Consider the following 21,258-nt stretch of genomic DNA (forward strand, 5'->3'; position numbering starts at 1 on the left):
ATCATCAGCGAGCTGAAATTCCTTTCTGCAAGGAGGAAGGAAATTAATTGGCCTTTGGGTTCAGTGGGAATGATGTTATGCTGAGAAGGCCAACCTGAAAACTGATGCTTCAGTCGTATATCTATTTAAAGTATGAAACTATTCTGAGGAATGCTCCCTTTGGTGAGGCTTGTAAGTCATATGCAAGCTTGTCACTTAATTGTAAACCTAGATGAGGCTGAAGTTCTTCAGAGCCTTGGAGGCGTTTGTCTGGAGTTAGGCCCTTTTCTTGCTGAATCTTTGGGTTCGGAAATGCATGAACTCTGTTCTGTATAATCTGCACTATGTTATACAACATTAAAGCACAGAACTAACTACATGAGGTAAGATAATCTGACAACCTTAAATGGAAGGCTTTACTGCCTTCCCCTGAATTTCACAACGTTGATTGCTATTTTACAGTTTCATAAGTTGCTTGGGCAGCTGCTCTGTAGAGTAGGATAATACAAAAAATTTTAGCTGCAGTTCTGCTTAGTAGTCACAGGAAAGGGAGAGTGAAAGTGATCTGTATAATTTTATAAAATAGATGTCATGCATTTGAAGTGTTAATCAGCTGAGGTTCATATGGAGATTTAGCATAGGCCTATAAAGAAGCTACCAATGTTAAACATTTCAGTGGTTCTTTTATTTCTCTTCGTATTAATCCTGGTGCTTGCTTGACAATTTAATAGAATCCAGATGGTTCTCAGTGTGGAGAGGGGCAGAGGTTAGCTCTATATTTGAACTCCTTTTGCATTTTTCCTTTCTTAAAACAAGAATTTTATTCGCTTATTTGGATAGAAGGTGAAATACCTAGGTTAAGGAAGCATGGAAAGATGCTCTGTTTTCTTAGCTCTTGAATATCTCAGAGAGTAATAATGAAGCAGCAGTTACTTAAGGTAATTAATCACTTAGTGTGTCTGTACAATTTATTACTTCAGCTTTTTTGTTAAAAGACTCAAGTTACAGGGTGTAGTAGTGCATACATCTGAAATAGCTCTACTTTAAGCTTTTTTCAAAGATTATTTTTGTAAAAGCCTAAATATAAATTGGGAACAAATAGGACAGTGCTGGAAAAGAAAAGATCTTCCTGTGATAGTCCTTGCTCTGTGCAATGGAATTTTGTCTCCAGGGAATCCAGAGTGGTCCTGTACGTGGGTGTGCTTTGCTTCGTTTGCTTGGGCACAGTTTTCAGGTGTGAGGAATTTCATTTTAGATTGTTAAAGGCAAAAGGAAATCTATGTAAATTTCTACCCCAGTGTGCCGTAAGTGCACATAACTGCAGTATATCCAGTGTGTCTTCTGGCAATGAAGAATTCACTGCAGTCATGAGTGAATCAGTCTGTAATTGATAACTCGTTTGAGTGTATTTCCTGTTTGAATTTAGATGAAATTCAAATGTCAGCTGTTGGCTCTTGTGCCTCTGCTAAGTAGAAAAATCTGCTAGCGTCAGAGTTTTTCTTCCTTTGTTAAAGAGAAGTCACATTAAAGCAACAACATCAGGTATCCTAAGTTTCTTACAAGGAGGCAAGCCTTTCAGAACTAAAAGAAACATGAAATTTAAAGCAAACAAACTTACCGAGCAGTATAACTTACAAATTATGTATTTTCCTGATGTAGCGTCTCAGTGTTGATGGGAAGCTTTTATATTATTTTATTACACTGTAGACTTCACTGTTAACGCTGTCGAGAACTATGTTATCGTTTTATCCTTTCCTTAGAGTACAAGTCCACATGGTTATGCCTACATCCTTGCAGATGGCATGCTTTCTTCGACAGGAAATCCAAGGAGTCGCACTTCATTAGATGAAGGGGATTCTATCCCCCTTCTCTGTGTCCCAAGAATAAGTGACCTATAGTTTGGAGTGTGTTTTGCTCTAAAGCAAATATTAAAATTTGTGGCCATATTTCAGCATTCCTTTTCCACCCCACGTATGCTTAATTGTTTGGCTGAAAAACAGTTCCTCCCTCTGGCACCTTCTTCCATGGGCCTTGTGCTGTGCTCTGCAAAGTGGTGTGTCTTCTGTAGGTGCAGTGGAGAATGATTGCCTACGTTCTCTGGGTCTGTCTCGGGGCACCCTGTTCATCCAAAGCCTGTAGGACAATGGTGCAACCTCTAGATTATTGAATTAAAAGTGTGTTTGAAGAAAAGTGTCTGACAGTTACAATTCACATTACCATGCCCCCATTGTTAGAGTGGTTCGAGATGTATACAGAACACCAAGCAGGTTAGACTTCTCAGCAGGCTTAAGCAGATGAGCTCTTTTCAGCTTGAGCAGTAGCAAACCTCTGGCTGTAGAGCTTTGTTGACAAAAACCTCTTCATGGCTGAAGAAGCTGAGCATCAGGTAAATCCTGCTTGTGGTGCCTAAGTCCTTTCATGGATTAAATTTAAAAATTCTTTGTAAAGTTATTCGGTCCAGGATATAGTCAGTCTTTTACAGTATTTGTTCACAGATGGGTGGTCTTGCCATATAAAGTGAACCTGTTTCCAAGCAGTTAATTGTTCTCTGTAAGTGACCTGTCACCAGTATTAAATACAATTTAATGAAAAAAAAAAAGATTGTTTTTCTTCAGTTCCTTTACGAAGGCACCAGTAGTCCTGTGCATTTGGAGAAGAGAATTTGAGATTGATAGAAATTATTTACAGTTACTTCTGAACATATAAGTCAGTAGGACATGCAAGAGGCCAGATTGGAAATTTAGATAATTATTCAGGGTGTTCCAGAACTTTGTCTTGAGTTTTCCTACCTTCTGTTTGTCTAAGCCCTTAAGGTCTATTCTGTATGTAGTGTTTTTGTTTGTTTTGTTTTTGGTTTTTTTCCACAAATGTGTCATTAGATCAAGTTGAAAGTCCATGATTTGGCGGCCAAAGAACTACAGGCATACAGTGTTCCAGCACTCCGAACTTATAATTGTTAGACTTAGTAGGTAAAATGGCTGAGGATTTTGGGGCAGCTTTGTCTCTATGCTGAGTTACCCATATATATTACTTCCTGCATGATGCATTACCTTTCTCTAACCTGTTGAGCTCTGTTTGAGAGGTTGAGGCCACTGCAGCCTAATTGTTCAGACTTGCAAATCAAGTTCCGTATCATCATGCAGATGGTAAGGGGTGTGACTTCTTTTTGTGGTCATTTTTTCCACGATTCCAGCGAGTAAAAGGATGCTTTAGCAGGATCCATTTTATTTTATTACTTAGGATTTTTCTTCTAATTTTCTTAATTCATTTTGTTCTGAAATAATTTTGGAGGAATTTTCAGGGACCAAGATTACAAGGGTAAGTACCTAGTGCATGCTTTTAAATCAAATACTTCTGATTCCGTAATTATTACTTTTTTTTTTTTAGAGGTGATACATATACTTACTTTAATGTATAATGTTTTCTCAAAAACAAAAAAAATCTTGTTTTCTGGGGATGGGACTAATCATTGTCTGAATAACAAATCAATCTTGCCTTATCGGGAAGGGTCATCTGAAGGTATGACCCCATTTTTTAAACAGATGTAGGAAAGTCTAGTCCACTTGAGATCAGATGTAATCAAATGCTACCAAGATAATTTCATATAGCTTTCTGGGTTATGAAGCACACCTTCACTTTGCCTTACCAATAGAAGTTGAAGGGTTTTGTACCATTGATTTATGAAAAAATGGCAAAATTTTTAGTTCTGTGTCTTCTCTGCCAAAGATGTATAGTTTTTTTCTGTAATATCAGTTAATTGCATAAAACCAGACCGTCCCTTAAGATAACCGTGCAGAACATTTTGTGCTGGAGGAATATCAGATTGTGACTTCCTGAAATTTTATGCAAGCGAATCTACTGTATAGACTTTGGGAATAGTTAAGTTTCAGATACAGCACTTAGAATAAATTCTGAAGTAGTCTAGAATAATTTGTAGTATTTTTATATGCCTTTCTTTTCTGGGTTTGTTGTGCCACCATAATATATGTTAATGACTCTAAAGAGAGCAGGGGGCTGGATGGGATCTCTTATTCTTAGCTAAAAGCTATTGTCTGCAAAAGACTCCTGTCTTTGGTTGTCTGCTGTAAAGGTTTTTGGAGGTGAGTCTGGTGGTTCTCCACATAGCCTATCACTATTTCACATGAATGTGTTTGTATTCTGGGAAATATGGGTGGGTCTACTGGGAACCAAACTTACATATAATGTTATTCCAGGTGTTGAGTCATCTATATCACCAAATCATGCACGGATCTCTAGCAGCTTTGAGCCTCCTTATCTGACCATCCTTATTATAGTCATTTTTTTCCAAAGCAGTATTGATAAGTCTTAACTAGTCTGAAGGGAAACACTTTGCAGTACGTTTTAATAAAATTCGAGTGTTGATTAAAGTATGACTAACCAGTTACACAAAATAAAGTAGCCATTGTGTTACTAGGGATTACATCAATAGGAGCCTAAATTTATGGTTTAGTATATAAATACAGTCTCCTCTGTGTTATTGGTGTAACGTGCACTGCATGAACTTAATTCATACTTCCCTTGCTTTAATAGTCACTGCCAATTTTAAGAGTTAATGATAGTTGACTGATTCTTTTATTTCACTTCACAATGGTGGAAACGAATGCAAATTTTAAGGTTTATATGTTTAGCAGAACAGATTTTATTGGGCAAGGCAAGAATTCTGTGTTTTTGTGCCTCTAATGCCAATAGAATTTTGGTTTCAGTGAAGGCCATTTAATGGAGTATGTGTATTTTTGTAGCTCCAGGGGTGGAGGATTAAACTCTGTCTCTGTGCCAGTTGCTAACTTCTGGACCTTAAGGTTTCCATATTCTTTGTAAATTGTTATCCACTGAGAATCAAAACAAACAAACAAACAAAAAAAAACCGTTATGACTGGCCTTCAACTGCTTTCTGTGTGTCAGGTCTCAAAGTGGAAAGGATTCATACTATGAGCCTTTTGTTGTAGAAGGCCGAGTTAAAGTGAAGACAGAGGTGCTTACATTGCTTTTGGGGAAGAACACTTTTTGAGGTATTAAAAAAGTGTTTTTATGATTTTAGAATAAAGTTAATTTTAAGGGTTCTTACAGTACATAAAGTCTGTTTAAGCTGCCAAAAATACCCATGTATATTCTCTTATCTTAAAGAAAAAGTAGTAATTTTTTGAGTTTTAGCATGTCTTGTTTCCCCCAGGAGTGATAGACTACGATCCTGGTTGTTAGCATGTAGTCCCTTTTGAAGGCTGTTTTGTTTTCTGTTGGGAAAACTTCCGTACCTGATGGGTTTGCTTGTGGTGGAGGCCTTTAACCATTTTGTGCCTGTGTTTGTGTGAGGGATTCGTGGTTTCTGTGAAGATTGTCACCGTTTCCATGTGCTCAGGACTGTTGCAGTGATGGCTCCAACTGTGTTTTTGGTATGAAAGGACATGAAAAAGTGATGGATGGTTTTCATGTACCAGGTTTTGGTTTTTGTGTTCAGTGGATTCAGAAAGTGTGTAAGCTAAGAGGAATGTTTTGTAAGTTTAAAGGCAGTATTTTGATAGTGTCCAAGACCCTGGGACTTTGAAGTTGTAACATATGTATATAAATGTAAGATACAAATATATAATAAATAAATACCAAAAAAAAAAGAAAGACAAAAAGGCATTCCTGAAATTCTGTATCACATTTAAATCACTCTGTGAAAAGGCAGATTGAAGAAACACTTGACCTTTTTGCAGGAATCGTAGCGGGAGGAGGAAAAGGATCACCTGGCAAAACATGGCCTAGTGGTCCTGCAGCACAGGCAGAAGCTAGATTTCATTGGTGCTTTTGTCAGAGAGAAATGGAAGTCTGGGCAGCATTCCCAGGATCAGTATTACGATAAGAATGTGCGCCTCTAGGTCTGTGTGCCAAGTGATCACATATTATTGTTACTTTTATCTGCACAAGGCAAACTACTAGCGAAGTGATAGGGCCCAGGCAGGTTTCGAAGCACGTTGAGAAGTTGACTATGAAATTTGATGACTAAACAGCATAGAGCCTAAGTGTTTTTGATGACTTTCCAAAATTTAGGAAGACTTAAGTACATGGAATCGCAGCTAGCCATGTTTTCAGGGGCGTCAAATGCAGCAGAAGACAGTGTTAATTGTGAGGCCAATCAGTCTTCACAATTCTGAGAGCAAGCTTAGACTGTGGATGGGGGGGATAGCTTTCTGTTGGGTACCTCCAGAGTTGAGGTAAAACAGTTGAGTTTTAGATCTCTTAAAAACAGAGGCACTTTTCAGGACTGGTTGGGGTACTTGGAGAGCTGTGATGAAAGAAGTACTTGCAAAGAAAAGTCTCCTGTCCAGTTATTTTAGTAACAAAGCTTGGCAAGTCATATTCTGGCTTGACTTCTTCATGGTGATGCATCAGAGCTGGATAGTTCATCAAGCAAGTGCTGTAGGCTGATGGGATTGCCTTTGGGGATGGCATTCTACATAACTGCTTTTGATTCAACAGCAGGCTGTTGTCAGATAGCTTTTAGCCCCAAAGTATAGAGAGTCAGCTGATATTTTTTCAGTCTGACTCATTGGACCTGTGGATGAAGAACATTTGAGACAAGTGAAAGAAATACTGAGGCTGCTTTGTGAGTGCAGAGTCTGCTTGCACAGCAGCTAAAGAAGATCAGCCTTGTGGAGTCCCTTGGTGACTTCAGGTGATGTAGCTAACTATGCCAGAGTGAAATATTCAAGATATCCTGCTAAGGAATGAGAAGGCTTAAACCTTCTGCTATAGGAAATTACATCTGTCAGGATGAAGTAAAAGCCTAGTGGAATTTTCTGGCCCTACTGCCAAAGCAGACCTTTGTTACAGGTCTAAGGCAGTATCTCAGGAGGTTCATGTCTGGATTTTCATCATGGCCCCAGTAATAAATTCCTTGTGTCACAAAGCCTTCTGGAGGGTGCAGTGCATTGCGATTTATACAGGTTCATGTCACTGCGTAAAATGCATCCTCTTTTTCTGTCTGTCTCATACTGCATGCTACGGTTTCACTCAGGAGTTTCTGTTCTGATCTTTCCAGATAGGCCCTAGGGCAATGATTTTTCAGAAGTTTGAGCATGTAGAACACTTTGTCTTGTATTTCTGCAGGAAGCTCAGATGATGACAACAGAAATGCATAACAAGCACAGGGAGAGTACCAAGCTGTGAAGAAGTGTGGGTCCTTCAGAAACTACCTACTTAGGGCGTCTTCTGCCTTTGTGTAAGTTTGCACAGTTGTAAGGCCTCACCAGTAAAGCCTGAGGTTGTTCAGGGACCCTCTCCCCTATTTACAGGGAGAGAATGGTGTGAGATGTGACGAAGAGTGCTCTAACACCTTCTGAGTAAAAACTTATGTGAATGTCCTAGGCCTAGACCAGTAGTCTAATTTGCAACTAATAATGTCCATAATAAAAATCTTGCTCCAGAAGGAAGAAGGCTGCAGTCTGCTGGTAGAGAAGAGCTTTTCCCTAGAAAGAGGGAGATCTGACTTAAAGAAAAGCTGAAGTATTGTTTTTTTTAGTTGTACAGATTTGCCCTGTATTTCCTGTGAGACTGAAAATAAAAGGTCAGTTGAGATTTTGAACTGGTGAGCAGCACTCACTGTCCTACCTGCCTGCATATGCCATCAGCCAGGTTAGATTAGTACTTCAGCTGACCCGTTGATGTTTAGGTCTGTATTATTTATACGCAATATCTTGTTTTCATCAAACTGTTTCAAGGTAGTATTTTTGAAGTTCAGTAAATCTGCCCACAAATGATAAAAAGGTTTTTTGCCATAAGGGATCCATACAGTATTCAGTGAAGATGATGAAATCCGCGCTTTCTGAGAATAACTTACAAGTGCTAAAAGATCAGTGATATCGTGAGCGATTTTGAGAGTCACGGCCAGATGTGAAACATGACATGTAGTTCTGGAATATCATATTGTTCCTTGCATTTTAACTACCTCGCAAGAATAAATTGGTGATTCTGTATTAAAATACAAGGGAATACAGCCAGGCTTAAAATCAAATTTTAAAATCGGTTTTCATGAAGATATATCCTTAATGAAGTAGGAGATCAGTCAAAACTGGCTTGCCTCAAGGGTTGGATAAATGTGCTTATACCATTTTTCAGGCTCTTCTTTCACACCTTGCAATTCGGTGTCTAGAGGCTGCATAAGCTTGTTCGACCTAAGCATCAGTTTATTTCATATAATGGTCCCATATATTTTGGAAGGACTGTTTGCTCTCCCAGATCCTCATATACCTTCAGTGTTCCACTGACAAAGCCATCAAGCCTTGGGTGTGCTGCAGGCAATATTGTATTTGCTTTACCAATGTAGCGTGGGGTTTTACTCACATGTAAATTTGTTGAAAAGGTTTTCCTTAAGAAATTCACATCCTTGGACATGAACTTTGAAGTAGGATTTGGAAATTTGGTATGGAAGCTTTCCCTTTAAAATTCCACTCAAATTTCATGGCTACAGTAGACTTCTCATAGCAGTATAATCACCATTTTTAAACTGTTTCTAGCTTATAGGAGCTCTGGCTAAATTTGCTAGTGGCAGTCATGAGACTGTTGAATAAAGTGTCTTCCACAGTCACAGTCTGGGCTTGCGGTATATTTTATGCATACCTAGATTTATAACAAAAAACCTTTTTTTTTTTCTTTTTTGACTATAGTTTGCCCTAGAATGGATAGATCTGCTTCTGAGACCTCTCCTGTCTGTTAACAGAACCATCGGCTGGCTGTGAACCCTTCAGCACTGCTTACATGTTGCCAGCACCACCTGATTTCCTCATTCTCCCTTTGCTCCAACCCCAAGTATCAAGTGATGAAGGTTATTGCCCCTGTTGTTTTCCAACTGTCTGGTATCACCCAAGCCTGTGATCTGAATTCACAGGAACATTGAAACAGAGTTCTGTTTCATAAACTGTGATAAAGGTATGACTGTCTGAATTGGCGAACCTTGCAGAAGAGAAGCAGTGGTGGCTGGATTATTTAGGGGTGAGGAAGAAGTAACTGGAAACTGGAATTAATTGACAGGTCTTTAACCCATAATCTGTACCCATGAATCCTTCTATGATCATGTACTTAATTCCAATGAATTACTTTAACTGTTACGTTACTTTAAAGTTGCTTTCTAAACTTGTGTTCCTTAAGTATGCATAATTTTGCATTTAAAATGCACACCTGAGTTACAGGAGCTTAACAGAAATTTCTGTGCAAATAGTTGCATTTTTACCTTTCTGTTCCTCAGATCCATAGTAAGTCAGTTTTCATTTAAAGGTAGAGCCCTCTGAGTATTCTGTCCTTCAGTTACAGGCTTCCGCTGTGCCGACCTTTCCTGTCTGTTTCTGGACTAAAAGCTGTGGTGGTTATTCACCTGTAGATTTGTCAGCTATTAGATGTTTACAGACACATAGGAATGCCCCTCGTCCACCTCTGTTTTGTTCTGCTCTAAAATTTCTAATCTGTACTGAAGGTTCCTTTTTTGATTCTTTTCAAAATACAGGGTGATTACCAATTTTCCCCAACTGCAAGATGTAAAAAAGGTGTGTTTATGTGGAATAGATCATCTAAGAGAAATAAAGTTAACTGAGCTGAAAACTGGTGAGGCAGTTGGGGATGCAGGAGGAATGACTTGGAGAAACAAAGCACAGGGAGAGTCAAGCGCCAGGCAACTTCTTTTGCATTGAGAGTGGTGTAGACAGGTGAGGGAGTGAGATGGATGTGGCCCTGGAGCTGGAGGAACGGGAGCTGCTGCGAAGGGAAGCTGATTCTAGAGATAAGTGGGATGACAAGGAGGAGGAATCCACAGCCTGAGTCTGGTTTCTGCTCCGAGCTTTGCCGCTGCAAGTCCCTCTGTTCTGCCTGTCCTGCTGAGGGCTGTTCATTCCTGCCCCGCGTTAGCAGGAGAGCCCTTCCTCCTGCCGAACGAGGATAAATCAGCCCACGCTGGGTGCTCGGACTGTTCCCTGTGGCCTGCTGGTGTCTGCAAAGTTACAGCTCTTCGGGTTAGCTAGTATATTATAGTTAGTATATTAATGTCATTCAGTTTTTTTCTTTTCATTTCTTTAGATTGGGGGGCAATATTCCTGAGTTAATAGTGTATGGAGATCCTAAATGTAATCTTAATGTTGCAAAAATTTCCAGATAAATCTGGATTCAATACGTAACTAGCGGCAAGGGCTTTGAGCCTGTGTACTCTTGAATTTGTTAGTGCTTTTTGCAGTCATTGTAGTAGATGAAGTTCTAATAAAATGAAGATGGAATTGTGTGAATAACTTATTAAATACTTTTATTGGTTATCAACAGCATTTCTTCTGGGAAAATGCCATCAAGAATGACACTAAATATTTTGAAAAACTAATCCATTAATAGTTGAGCATTTTGGATAACTATAAATATTTAAGTCAATTGCTTTTCATAAAATTCAGTATGTTCTTAAGTAGCATTTCATGCGGATAAAGAAATTGAAGAAATAGAACACAGTGAGGTTACTCCCATGAATTAATAATTAGCATTAACTTCACTCATCTCTGAGGTTTTGTAGTCCTTTTAAAAAAAGGAGAGATGAATTTGGAACTGATGCAAAAATTCTGAAAGTCACTAAAGAGGCTGTGTCCCCATTACCCAGCAGTGTGGCGTAAGAGAATCAGATCTGTCAGGTGCTGAGAACCTGACAGCCATGCTATACAGGTTGTGAGGGTTTTGTTTCAAACCAGTCTTCCTCTGAGTCTGTGGCTGGATTCCTGCGAGCGGTTGGAGCATATACGATGTGCTTTCTGAAGCTTGTTTTCTGATCTACATATACTCAAATCTTCATGTGCACGGAGGCTGCCTTGCTGTGTAAAGGAAAGCAAGGAAAATAGGCGTGTTTGGGAGGACTGGTTTCTGAAGAGCACTACTGATTTGAATTCAAGTATGAACATACACAGTCATGCGGATCAAGAAGTTCACTAAAATCATTCTGTTTGTTGAGGGAACTTGGGTACCTGATTCATGGGAGTAAGATCAGGAAATTCAATAAATACTTTATAGAAATTAATGTTTACTAAGAATTTTCATCAGTTTGGGAGTCTGGAAAGAGGACATCATTTAAAAAAAAAAAAAAAGGACTAGCAGTGTGCAGAAATGCCTTTACAAAGCAGGCTTTTTAAATAATACAAAGTGGTCTTTGTATAAATCAGATATTAGATACAGGGGATTTGGCCATGCTGTAAAAACAGAAAGCACACTGACCTTTTTCTGTTTATAGTCCTGTCTTTTGGAGTCCAACAGACGGTGAACTGGAGTCTTGGTGAGAGAGAGAGATGGATTTATTTTGCAGATTCTTTACAAACTTGCTTTAAAAAAGCAAAAACATTCTCCACAAACACCTTTGCATGGCAAGAACGTTTTTCCAATTCTACCGTGGAAGAAATAGCAATCAAGTGTCAGCCTGTCTGCTCAGTGGAGACAGTTGTCTTTAAGAACTGCTGCTATCTGATATTCAGGACGGTTTCAGGTTGCCATTTTACACAGATTTATTATTTATTACCAAGACTATTAAACCTCAGTGTGTTAGAAACAGTGCTTATAAATGGACATGGAGACAGAAGTATCCTGACCTTGTAATGGTAAAGGTCCTTATAGAGCTTAGAAAGGAAAAGAGTAGAGAGGTGGACGCTGAAACTTCTCCTCTGCTAGAAATCATGTTAGGCTCATGGTTCAGCCAGTACTGTTGGCTTCCACGTTCAGAAATAAGGCATTAAGTCACTAGATTATAAGATTGGTTGTATATTTTTTAACAGCACGTCTGGGTTACTGATGTTAGAGCATTTGTTACTTTCAAGGTTATCTTTGCAGTTTTAAGACTAGAAGTTCTTAATGATAAAATTCTTGTATATTTCTGAAAGCTTTGGATGATGGAAGCGTTCACAAATTGTGACGTTGTGATAAAATGGGAAGAGCTGGCAATATGCGCCATATGCTCGAGTTGGAATCTAAGTAGTAAAGCTGATAAGCCCAAATTAGCTTTCCACGTAAATGTTTAAAATCCATGGGACTTGACAGAAGTCAGGCTTGCTACGACTGTTAGAATGCAGGGTAAGAGCCTGCTGCTCCTTGCTTTCTTCTGACACTTGGATGTAGGCCAGTTCGAAAACACGAACAAAAAGTGAAACCCACCCTATTGCCAGCATTTGTACTTTTTTTGCCAAACTTCTTGACTTGCTTTTTCTTCCCAGGAGCAGTCATACCTGTGTGTAGCTATGATAAAGCTACTGATTATTTCTCTGTATATTTTATTATTATATTTTATTTACTATATTATTTTATTATTATATTTTATTATTTCTCTGTATATGGCTCATTGTGTACTAGAACTAACGGGGTGACACCAGTGGAATTTTGTTGTGAGGCTTCAGTCTTACAGATTCTTCTGTGTTTAATAAAGATTGACTTGGGCATTGTTTTTTTGTTGTTTTTCCATTGGTGTCACCACACAATGTGTCCTTGCTCTAATCTGTTGCATCGTTTTAAAAACAAATGAAGTTTGAGAAACCTAGTGGTTTGTTAATCAGGTTGGTGCAGGCCAGGTGAATCAGAGTGTTACTGGGAGAGATTAGAAAGGCATATTTTCATAAGAAAACAATCTACAGGGGTTTTTAACACCCCTCCTCCCAAGCATCTCCTTTCATCTAGGACAAATGTGTATGTAGTAGAAATAAAATTAAATGCTTTTTAGTATCAGTATTTTACAAATATGCTGCAGCTGTATAACTACCACAAATGCAAGTGTCTAAGAAGTTTTTTTCTAGGAGCAGTTCGTAGTATCAGAGGGCTTCTGTACTTCTGAATATCAGTTTCTGCAGTTTGCATTATGTACTGTAAACTGTCAATACAATTTCTTTGGATAACGCTTAAATCAAATTCTTTTTCTGTTTTACAGACTGATAGAAATATGCATTTCCGTAGTATCACCTTTGAACTGATGAAGTGGAAGTACAGATGAAAACAGTCTGGAGGAAGCTTGAAGTACAATACAGTTTCATTCAGTTTCCTAATTCTGAGGTAAGGTAAATGCATGCAAAGCTGTATTCTGAATGTTTCAGGAGTAAATATGCATATAACAAACAGCCACCTTATCTTTCCTTTAAAATTTTTTGAGCCGTTTATGCTGATAACAGAGCTTTTAGTACCATTCTGAAACAGCTGTTTGATCTAGTTTCTGTTCAGTGTTTCAGTTATGAAAAAGAGACAAAACGGTATCAGCTACAGAGACCTCTTTTATGGAGATATATTGGAAAAAAGTTACCTTACCATATCAGTCAAATTCTATTCACTGCAACCTGTCCAGTTACAATTATTAGTAATCCTTTAGTTGAAGTAAATGACTATTTATGCTGCGAAGTGACGTGCCAGTTGGGCATCTTGTCTTCTGGCATAGTGCTTGATGGGTACAAAATTTTATTATGCTGTTCTTTTTAGTATTACTACTATTAATAACATGTTTTTTCATGATAAATTCCACTGTCTTGATAACTCAGTCATTCCTGTAATTGTGAGTGATGGGTATGGAGGTGTGTTGTTTCAAATTTGCTGCCTTGTGGTGTCTAAAGCTTTTTTCCTTTATGTGATTAAGATGTACAAACATCCTGAAACATCAGATTTCTGACACATTTCAGAACTCTCTTCTGCAGCACTAACTCTGTTTCAAGATAGTGATCACTGGCCCTCCTACATCTAGCTTCTCATTGTTCTAGTTTTGCTTAACTAGAACTTAAGTAATGCCCACATACAGTGTTTAAGATGTGATAGTGTTGGCCCTTCCTCTCACTTTTTCCCATTTGGGTAGAAACAGGGTTTCATAACAGGTGAGACAGCTTCAGAGACTTATGCTCCCAAGATTGATCAATTGTCGTCTGTTCTTTCTTAAAAGAAGTTTGTGTCTCAAATTATTGTAGTCCTGTAGATTGTGGCCCCTGTTACAAACTGACATTAATCCCCTTTTCAAGAAAATAAAGTTCACGTAAAGCAGGCTGATGCCTCCACTTACAGAGATTAACCAAGGAAGGTTAACCAGAATTCATATATTTGACACGTATAACCTATCCATATAGGCATTTATCCTCTTGTGGAAGTGTAATTTTAGAGAAAAAGCTCAAAGGGAAAGATCAGCATTAAATTCAGGTAACCTGTATTTTTCTTCTGCTGAGTCATTACTCAAAAGTAGTAACTTCCTGTATCCTATAAACAAATTAACAAAGGTATAAAGTTAAACTTGTGTTGGCAAGTGTAAGATTTGTAGTCAATCTACAGTACTTCAGGTGAGGAAGATCTTAATCTGGTCTACATTGAACATGTCTTGATGTATGTTAGCTTGATGATGTATGTTAGCTTCTTTCATATTTCTGTTTTACTCGCGTTATTCTATGCTTGACAATACAAGAAGACAGGCAAGCACTATTTTTTTTGTGTGTTTAATCCATATTCCATATATTGAAGTAAGGGTAATTAAAAAGCCAGTTGTACTGTGCATCTTGCAGCAAAAATAACATCTTGGACAGATGTAGCACACTTACGTACTACTACAAAGTAAAGGGTAGTGCTGAAAATTAAAAGCTTTGCACTGTGACAGGACCAAAAATTAATTTCCTCCCTTTCCCTCCCTGTGGAAGGGAGCAGATCATTTCTCATCCAATGACAGAGACAGTTGAACAACAGGTAACAGTTCTCTTCTCTTTTTTTTTTTTTTATCAGTAAGGAGGACTCTGCAGATGTGGCAGTCTTGTAAGGTCACTCTTTTGCCTACCAGGAATAACAGTTTCTGTTTTCAGCCATGTAATTACAAGAATGTCAGAACTGAGGTTGTGGGGAACATGTGCATCCTAATAGGAAGCTGTAAACATTAGGGGCTATTTGTAGCATTAAATAGCTTCATTAACCTAGACAGTCTGCTCTGAACACCAGAACTACATCTGCTATTGAGAAGAGTGATTAATGTGCTGTGTTTGCTTAAATCTCAAGTTTTTATAAGAATAGAGATTTGTAAGGGGTAGGGTCATCATAAAACAATTGTTTCTTGCCCACTGTTCTCAGTGATCCCACTCCCAAAGCATTTAGAACTGATCACAGTATTTACGTGAGTAGTCTTTTAAATTTTAATGAAAAAATCTCACTCCTTTCCTATAAAAGATTTGAGGAAAGGTAAATGTTTGGAGATATCAAGTATAGGTGAGCTCTCTACAGAAAGAATACCAGTAAATTCATTTAATGTGTCTTTTAGATACTATCTGTATTTTCCTTTTAAGTCTTCTTTTAAAATTAAATGGAAAAACAAAAAAGAAGCACCATAACTCCACAGTTTGCCATCACTCCTTCCGCGATGTCCATTATATTTTTTTAATAGTATTAGCAATATGGGTAAATAAGTGATCTGGCAAAAAGTAAAATAGCACCACTGTTCCACCACAAGATTTCACTATCTTGACATAGCTTGTCCTGTTTTTACTAAAGATTATGGGCTTGTAAGTCAACAAACATGCAAATAACAAGAAAGAGGGAGTGTATTAGAACCAAATAAAAACAGGTTATTTTGCCAGTCGTTTGTGTTCCTACATGTTTTATCCCCTCTTTTCATACCTTGTAATTTAATTTGAATAGCCAAGTGACATAGACAGAAGATGCAAAAAAAAGGTTACGAAGGCCAAAAGATGGGAAGAATATGAATACTGGATATGGACAGAGTATATCTGCCCAGATGTTGATCAGCCAATTTATATACTTTAAGTGAGATCAGCAGTGTTGTATTTCACAGCATGACCTGCTTTCAGTTGAATTTTCCTAGCCCATTTCTTACTTTGACACCCACAAAACTCTGTGAAAGCGAATGCTTTAATCTTAAATATATCATTTAAAAGAAGATGTTAGCATCTAAAATTGGAACTTCGTTTGTTAGTTCCTAGGTGGTGCACAGAGAAAAGTTGCAATTAAATCTCTCTATCTCCTCCATGTTAAGGTTCAGTGAAGCGTATCATGCGTGTCTGACAGTTTTTGAGATTTCAAGATGAGGAATAATTCTAGTTTATTTTCATCTTTAATACAGAATCTCTTGGTAATATGGCACTTCTTGTAGTTTAGCTAATTGTACTTTATTTTTGAGAGTGTAAAATTCTCTTATGTCTTAGTAGGATACGTGTCTTTTTTTATTGTAGCTGTGAATTTGTGCAGATCTTCAGCATTTGCATGATGTAATTGGAGAAATATAGTTTAGTATTTTACACCTAATCAGTATGGCTATGTATGCTTAATTACCTTCTGCAATTAGACTCCTGTATCATGTTGTGTCTTTATTTAACATAAAGATTTTGGTTGTGTGATTACTTTGTTTTCTTTAGAGTGTTGAAAACTGAACTTGGATTGCTTCTATGTATTTTTTCCATTAAACTGTGATACAGTCCCTTAGTTTGTCTTTCTTCTAGCAAGGGAATAATTAAAAGAAGATTAAAGACCTGTGATATGGAGCTGCTTGGCCAGTAACTTCAGTTGATGGTTTTGGAATAGCTTCCTACTTCCCAGCTTCTAGTGCCTGTAGAGTCCCAAAGTGGCGGTGGAAGAGCCATCTCAGCTCGTGGAACGGAGCTTTTTCGTTTAGTAGCCAGGAGCACACGTCAGGTGTCTCAGAACAAAATCTTGAAGTGATGAGTTGTTGTTCTTGTGATGATTTTCTTATTAACCATCAAGACTGTGCAAGATCTCAGTTCAGTTAGGAAGCTATTATTGTGTAAGGTTGGGGTAGCTGTCACTGAATTTCCTTCGCAGCAAACTATTTGCTCAGAGTTAATTCCATAACAAACAGGCTCAGCCACTTTGGGCTCAAACCATGAATGGGAAATGCAGGTCAGTGTGCTGAAAGCATTTTCCAGGAGTGGAGTAACTAGAAATGTGTCCTCTTTTTAATCTGCTGATCAAAACAGGAAGTGACAGTGATTCCACTGCAGAGCTGCTCTCTTCTAAAGCATGTTGTCACACATTTTGCTGGTCTTTTGGAAAGTAAAGTATGCCTCGTCTGTGGTCAGCATCCTCCTGGCAGTACTTAAACCCACTTTTCCTGGCTTAGCCCAGGTTGTGCGAGTAGCAAGACCATCTCAATCTCAGACAGCTTAGGTTAAAAACCTTCCCGATTGCTGGACCAGGACTATCAGGTTCAGGAAGATCACGTTATACTGTCCTACAGTCCCTTTATTTATTTATTTATTTTTGATATTGAACCTGTCGGGCTCAGAAGCTACTGTTGAAAGTGTAGCGTATCTCAAAGAAATCTGAGCAATTTCCTATGTAGTAAGAGGAGGCTAAATTTTGTCTTATTTCTGTATCTGAGGATGGGAATTTGTGGTAGGATGGAAAATTAATTTAAGAACTTAAAAGAAGATGAGAGAAGTATATAGGGAATGCATTCACCGTACAATCTGAAGATGTTTATATTAATGGGAACATATTTTACAATGAGATTGTAACATGGATATGCAATCAGAAACATACACAGTTTTCTGTTTTGCTTATTTGTTAACTTGCTGTTTAGATTAAGAATGGTAAGATGTGGTTACCTCCTAAACAATAACACGGCTTGTTTTGTTTTCATTTGAAGAATAGGTTTTGTCTCCCTACTCCCTCAAGGCAAAACCAAGCAGATAAACATTTATTTATGATGGTACTGTTTTGAAACATTAAAATATTAGATATGAACTAGGATCCCCTCAGCAAGGATTAAAAGTTAAGAATGACCTTCTCCGGAGATTCCAAGTTTATAACATTATGGTAAGCTTCATGAAATGTTAGGTGAAATGTTTCTGGAGTGTTAGAATTGATAAACAGAATTACATGGAAATAAATCTAAGGGTCCAGTTAAAATGCATTTTAAAGTAATAAACAGTTACCTGTTAACATAGCAAAATCTAAGGTTAGTTTAGATAAGGGTCCTTATATAATATCCTTCATGTCCAAAAGAAAAAAAAAAAAAGCAATAGGAAATTACTAGTTTCCTCATTTCTAATGTAAACATGTGATATCCTTAAAAATATTCAATGTGAACTGTAGCCACGTCTTGGTAAAGAAGACATATTTTTATCATGTCCTTAAAATACATTTTTTGCTTACAACACAGTACAGGATTTAAAGATCTTGAGTAATTGCATTATTTTAAAACCTAAATATTATGTTCTGAAATTTCTCTTTGTTAAAATACCCACAGTGGGATATAATCTGAATAATAATAATCTGAATAATAATAGGCAGTAAATATTCATGGCTTGGTTAGTCATATGCCATTGAGTTTAAATGTACTGCTATTTTTTAGAAACAGGATAATCTGATAATACATAGAATGGAGAATTGTCTGTTGATGGTGCAAGTTACTCTACAAAAAAAAAAGTTACTCCATGCACATTTTGTTGAAGTGACTTGTGATTATGGCAGTAGTTAATTCTAGTAACATGAACCAAATATTGGGATGGTAGTATGTGTGTATAGGGAAAAGCAGATGTAAAACACTGGTTCAGCTGTTGCATGAGCGGCTGTGGCTGCCAGTATGTGCGGTAGCTATACATTCTAAGCCACTTGTGCTTGTTTGTAACTGAGTAAGAAAATGGAATAAAAATACTCAGTTTTCATAGTGGAATAGTTTGAAAAAGGGGAAAAAAAAAAAAAAGGCCAGTGAGGTGGCTGTCTCCCAAAAGGTAATACTAATTTAGCTGTATCTCTTAATAATTTTGAGAGCAAGCTAACAGGAAAAATGCAAGACTATGTAATTTGGGGAAAAGTAAAGGAAGTACACAACTCTAGAATGACTGATGATGAAGGGAACGGTTACTTGATCTATTTAGTGTGAACTTAAGGAAGGAAAACCTAACTATTCAGGTAGGATGAGCAAACAAATATTTGCTTTAGTGGAAATGAGGCAAGCCTTGCTGCTCTCTCCACCAGAACGAGTTCAATGTTGTCACAGTAGGCATTTATTTAATCAAAGTAGTAAGGCAGGTGGCTGTAAAATATTAAAACATTACAATAGATAAGAAATAGAGACGTAGACATGGAAGTCCTTACTGCGAAGTTTTAGAAACGTGATGGCAGAGCTGCATTTGGAGAGCTGTGGGAGCCTGTGTCGCCTTGGTGAAGAGTGAGTGACCTGCCAGAACCGGCCCTATACCCGTCCCTTCCTGGGAGCCTAGCTATTGCCACCTCAAAGCGCATGCAGAAAGCTGGCCAAGTGGATGGCCTTACCTTCTGCGACACTGTGAGTGCACAAGTCAGACGGCTGATTTAGAACCAAAGACTTGGTTTTACACAGTCCTCAGAGGTTTTTCCTCTGTGAAAAGTTGTCAGAAAGAGTGTTTAATATATATATTACAAGAATAATCATGTGGGTGAGCAAATGCATGGGGGGAGGCGGGGCAGGGCATAAGCTTTTGCCTACATTTGTGTGTTTTGTGTACAGACTTCTGAAAAAAACAGAAGCTTCGATGCTCGTGACTATTTTTAGTTCAAGTATCCTGGAAGCTGCGGCTTGCTTACAGTAATGAGGAAGTTATCTTGCGTGGATTATTCCATGTTCTGATAGATACAGGGCATCATACACCCAGGTTTTAAAAGTCTGCAATTGGTCACGCTAATAGAAAATGCAAATCTGTTGGAGACAGAGTAATGCTAGAGGGATCATGAGATGATCAGTTTCAACAGTGAAGTTGTGCAGAAGGTCCTCCAAGGTGTTTAAATACTTGCACTTACTCAGACATGTAGCTTCAAATTGCTAGTTTTTGAAAAAGGATGGTTTGCTTCAGTTGTTAAGTAAAGCATATGAAAAGCTTTCAGATTAACAGCTGCTGAAGCCTTCTGTGGGCACAAAGTCTCAAAAATAAAGCATACTGTTTCAGTGACTGGAAAGAAAAAAAAAAAGCATCTGAAAAGATCTTTTAAAAATTTGGAACTTGTGAGAGTGACTGACCTTGTTGTTACCAGTGGGATTTATTAGAAATACTAAATCCCACATGAAGCGCACTATACGCTCAAAAGTGAGCACATATTCTAATGCCTTGGTCTTGTAAATGTTACTTTTGAATGTGTTAATGTATCTGTCAATTTCACAGCTAATCAGATAACCATCTGAAATGAATTCCTCAAAAAAAATGTAACATTTGTCCCAGTGGCCAACAGATACTTTGGTCATTCACCCTCTCAGAGAAGAAAAAGCTAGTTATGTAACTTAGGCTGAAGCTGAAGGATGAGGAGAAAGTCACGATTAAAAATTAAGCTTTTGAAAAAGAATTCTGCTTGCTTATGTACAAATGTTTCAATGTCAGATCTAAGGGGAGCGGTTACAATATGGCATGTGACGTATTAATACGTCTGTGATCTAGGAGGCATGTCTTCAGTATGCTGTGCTTTTTCTCTGTGCCAGAGTATCAAGAATATTAAAACTGTGCTTCTGATAGAGTGGATAAACAAAAATAGCTTGGTCTATGTCCTACGCTGTCCTGGGGGAGGTGAGTAGTAGAATGATTCTAAGCACTGGGGAAGAAGTTGTACAGTTTTCTTGTCAAACTGGAGTTTGGATAAGGCACGTTCACGTACTTTGCGGCAGCCAATTGATTGCTTATCAAGAACATTTGTGAAGGTGTTAGTATTAATGTTTCAGTTTCCAGGTTTGTGAGATTTTGTTTTTAAACGTAGGGCAGAGCTACGCAGTGGTATTCAGTTATTGTAAACTGTTGTAGAGACTAAAATTTTGAATGGATTTAAAGGGGTAGATGGGTAAATTCATGATGAGTAGGTGCCTCTGTGGATATTGATGTTATGGGTACGTTTTGCAGCAGAAGAAATGAATGAAGTGGGATATCTGGACAAAGAGCATTCTAACCGTTCTCTGGGTTTTATACTCTTGCCCAAAACAATGCTTCTTGACCTCCTAAGGACACGGTAAGCTAATAGGACTAATCCTCTTCAGAGAGGTGTGTAAAAATACTGCAGTGGAGCTGTGTAATACCACAGTGTTTCATTTACTGGTTTTGTTTTCTGTACTCTTCTTAAATGTTTAAAAACTGTCACAGGAAAAAAAGAAAAAGGAATGGAAAAATACTGGGGAAGTGACAAAGGATTGGTCATTACAAGATACTGTGCTGCATTTGCTAGAGATGGTTCAGTAATGATGACTTTTTCTGTTCCTTTTCTTTTTGCCAAAAATAATCCCTTACGCTCTTCAAATCACAATAAAAACTTCTTCCCTTCATTGAGGTTTTCCTGTAACGCTTTCTTTTT

The 21,258-nt window shown here is 37.9% G+C and overlaps 1 protein-coding gene across 2 annotated transcripts in view; it reads left to right on the plus strand.

Annotated features, from left to right (window-relative positions):
• The window catches only part of BMPR1A (bone morphogenetic protein receptor type 1A), an 82,347-nt gene that overhangs the window by 24,855 nt on the left and 36,234 nt on the right, over positions 1–21,258 (plus strand). The window contains exon 2 of one of the 2 annotated variants that reach the window (XM_067000722.1): positions 12,899–13,025. The gene's annotated coding sequence lies outside the window, so the exon portion shown is untranslated. The remainder of the gene's footprint in view (positions 1–12,898; positions 13,026–21,258) is intronic. The other variant, XM_067000721.1, reaches the window with a different exon arrangement.

The sequence above is a fragment of the Anser cygnoides genome, chromosome 7 (genome assembly GCF_040182565.1).
Source record: "Anser cygnoides isolate HZ-2024a breed goose chromosome 7, Taihu_goose_T2T_genome, whole genome shotgun sequence".
Lineage (NCBI taxonomy): Eukaryota > Metazoa > Chordata > Aves > Anseriformes > Anatidae > Anser > Anser cygnoides.